The sequence below is a fragment of the Diachasma alloeum genome, unplaced genomic scaffold, assembly GCF_001412515.2.
Source record: "Diachasma alloeum isolate Michigan unplaced genomic scaffold, Dall2.0 Dall_scaffold_00208, whole genome shotgun sequence".
In the NCBI taxonomy this organism is placed as follows: Eukaryota; Metazoa; Arthropoda; class Insecta; order Hymenoptera; family Braconidae; genus Diachasma; species Diachasma alloeum.
This window is the reverse complement of record NW_021680373.1, coordinates 1,638,756-1,642,716: the sequence shown is the minus strand read 5'-3', so window position 1 is coordinate 1,642,716 and position 3,961 is coordinate 1,638,756. Positions and strand designations below refer to the sequence as shown.

The 3,961-nt window shown below is 38.5% G+C and overlaps 1 protein-coding gene across 3 annotated transcripts in view; it reads right to left on the bottom strand.

Annotated features, from left to right (window-relative positions):
- Nucleotides 1–3,961, bottom strand: part of LOC107036279 (alpha-actinin, sarcomeric) — a 17,763-nt gene that overhangs the window by 10,879 nt on the left and 2,923 nt on the right. The gene's annotated exons all lie outside the window — the stretch shown is intronic.

Below are 3,961 nucleotides of genomic sequence, written 5' to 3'. Positions count from 1 at the left end.
GGGGGGGGGGGGGGGGGGAAGACGACTTGTAGTCGATAAATAACAAAAAAAATGGTGTCAGTATAATAATTTTTCATCATCAAAAACTCCAGGAACGTAAAATAAGGCCAATCGGTTACTGGAGTTCAACTTCCTCGTGTCTCTTGCACCTATGAGACATCAATCACGACTCAGCGATGTACGGGGTAATCCCCCCACGTGATGCAATGACAAATATAACACTCGAGTGAAGAAAAAAAAAATGGAGAAACTAAATATTTCAATTCGCAGAAATGACACGTCGTGCCAAATCGTCGGAACGGAAACGAAAAACCTCTTGGGACACGCCCTTTCCTCTCCCAGACGTTGCAATAAGAAGAATGTTAAAAGACGGGTGGAGTTGTCGAGTGGAATGAAAAGATATCTTTACAATGTTTTGTGGATAAATGCCGGGAAACAGGAGGAATCTATGTTCAACAATGAGGGAACTGATGAGTCGTTTGTTTACGCAAGTCTTGAAATCTGGTGATTAAACGAAATGATAGGGGGGGGAAAAAAAAGGAGAGGGAGGAGATCTGAAGATATTTTTGTGTGAGACATCGGGGATCGGTTTTAGATGCGGGCCTTGGTGACGCAACTTAACGGAAAAGCGGGTAGACGTGATTTTGAGTTTTATTATTTGAAAAAGAGCTTGATGAAGTTTTAAGCGGATTCGGGAAATGCCGGCGGTCGGGGAGAATGCGAGTGAGTGGGGTAATGCCTGACTAATGCCAGTGGCATTGGAGATATTCCAAATATCGCAGACTGGTAATAATTGCTGGGGGAGGGCGAGGTAAAATGGAACTGCGGAAATCATTAATATCTCGGGAGCAGGCGAAATTGTTTAGATGAAATAGAGCTTTTTAGGTGGTTTTGGGGGCGAGAAATAGTTTCAATTTTATGCGGTTCGCTTCAGATGGTTCTGAAAATTCAATCTCAGATGTTCTTTGATTATGAATATGTTTAGAGTAAATGGGAGGACTGGAATGATTCTCGTCTCATTTTGGAAATTGAAAAAATATCTTGAGAATGAAAATAAAATCAGTAGCGAAGTGGTCAAACGATTTAAGTCAATTTAGTCTTTAGTTGAGTTTTCCAGAAATATTTCCGAATTTAAGGGAAATAGCGAAATTTTTATAATCACCTTTTTTGTAGAGCGAATTGAGGGCTACTAAAAAGGTTATGAGAAAAGTTTTGCTATCTCCTTTAGATTTAGAGATATTCATTGAAAACTGGCCAATAGCCAAAATCGACTTAAACCGTTTGACCATTTCGTTACTGAAATTGTGGAATTTAAATCTGTCGATTGGGAGTTACTGAAAATAGAGAATGCTTCATTTTATGTGATTCTTTCTTTTCTATTGAACGGTGCACGTTGATTTTATTCTAGAATAAGCCTTTTGTGAGTATCTCGTGGGTGTTTGGAGGAGGGAATCGCTCTACTTTTTTGTGTTAAAAAATTTAATAGACGAACGTAAAAAACCGAATAGAGTATATGTGACATACAAGAAATAAATAAATATCTCGTGGATTATTGGAGATGGCGAACCTTTTTGGGGGATTTTTTGAAGAAAAAAGTGAGAGATTCGGACGGAAATTTCGCTATTTGGATTAGATTGAGAAATATTCAACAAAAACTAAGATTGTTTAAAAAATCTCAACTCAAAGTTTCTTTAATAATTAAAATCTCAAGACTAAATGATACGATTTAGATGTGACACGTCACGTCTCATTCTGAAGATCGAAAAAATATCTTGAAAATGAGAAAAAAAATTCGGACAATTGAGAATGCTTCATTCCATGCAATTTTTTCTTTTCTATTCAACGAGGCAAACCGATTTTATTCTGAAGTAAACCTTTTACGAATATCTCGATGGCTATTGGAGAGAGCGAAAGTTTCCTGGGGACTTTTAGAAGAGAAAAGTGAGAGGTGGACGGCAATTTCGCTATTTGTATTAGATTGAGAGATACTCAGCAAAAACTCGGATTGTTAAAAAAATCTTGACTCAAACTTTCTTTAATCATTAATATCTGTAGGTTGAATCGTACGATTTAGACGAGTCACGTCTTCTTTTGAAGACCGAAAAAATATATTGAAAATGAAAAAACAAGTTCTATTTACCATTATAAGAATATTTATAACCTTGTTCAAAAGAAGAAGATGGAAGATGAAAAGGCGTTTGAAGATTTGGAACAAAGAAAGCTTTTGTAACATCAAAGAAATGAATAAAATTGAAAGAAACGTTCTGAAATTTCAGTTTGTAAATCGGTAATTATTGACAATGGAGAAAATGAGATGAACTTCATGTTCGCAAGTTGATTTCATTCTAGAATGATCCTTTTATGAATATTTTCATTGCTATTGTGAATAGCCAAAACATTCCAGAGGACTTTTTGAAGAGAAAAATGAGGAAATCGAACGAAAATTTCGCAATTTGCATTATATTGCAACATATTAATGAAAACCCCGAACTGTTTGAAAAAAACCAGAGCTTTTTTAATCATTAATATCGTTCATCTAATTTTAAAATCTAAAAAAATTGACAAATATCCCCCAAGTGATCTCGAGTTATTATAGATTAAAAACATTCTCAAATTCAGAGGTATTTGATCAAATCTGCGGCAGTTGAGCGATATTTTCCGCGCAGATTCCGCGGTTTGAATAAAACACGTCTCCGCTCCAAAAAAAACCTTCAAAATGAAGTAAAAAATCGGCGAATGTCCCCGAGCCAATCCCAAATCATTAACGCTTAAAAACGCGAACAACCAGCCGATTAATCGCGATTGGATTAAAAAAGAAGTTGAAAGAATGCTGATTGTGGGTCACCCGATTTCAATTCCGTGGGCTTTGGCGCCTGGCCTAAACACGATCAGAGGTTAACGATCCTCGCGTCATCAGTTGGTAAATGACAATTCGCCACCAATTCCCCCAGCAACTAATCATCGGGATTCAAATCGGCGACCTTGAGCGACTCCAGTTAAATTGCCAGGACTAGAATCTCTAGAGCCAACTGGTATCCCCTGCAATTGGGTGATAAACACGGGTCCTCGACCTCTACCTCCCCCCCCCCCCCCCCTNTCCGTGGGCTTTGGCGCCTGGCCTAAACACGATCAGAGGTTAACGATCCTCGCGTCATCAGTTGGTAAATGACAATTCGCCACCAATTCCCCCAGCAACTATTCATCGGGATTCAAATCGGCGACCTTGAGCGACTCCAGTTAAATTGCCAGGACTAGAATCTCTAGAGCCAACTGGTATCCCCTGCAATTGGGTGATAAACACGGGTCCTCGACCTCTACCTCCCCCCCCCCTCCCCTTCCCAACATTGTATTTTTAGTCCAACCAATACCATTCGTCTTGTATCCCCAAATGTATTTATAACCCCAACCGATCATTTAATCGAAATTCAACGCCCTACAACGCGGAAACTCACGCGAACAATTACCACATCGTAATGTCAACAATTACCCACCCCCAGAATAACAATGAGCAGCAATAAAATCATTTAAATATCAATAAAAATAACACGTAATCATGTGACTCATGGCACAATTATTTTAGTCCTGAAGCTCCAAAAATACGTGAGTTCCGCACGGACTTGAGGTTTTCCTCACTCTTCAACACATCTCTTGCCAAAAATTCATAAGATATCGTCTTGCCCCAGCCTACGCATCCACCTGATTTATACTCTCAACTGTTCTTGACCTGAAACCCTCCCCGAAACAACTAAAAAATAAATATAAATGATGCTAATAAATCGAATTTCATTGTAAATCCGAAAAAAAAATCTCAAAATGTCAATTGAAAACTCGGAATTTCCCTGACTATTCCGAGAAAAACGAGAAAATTCAATGGAAGAATTGTGTTTCTCGAGGAAGACGAACAAACGGATACACTGAATAGCGAGCAAACCGGTCTCCTGATAAGACGTTTGAAGTTTCA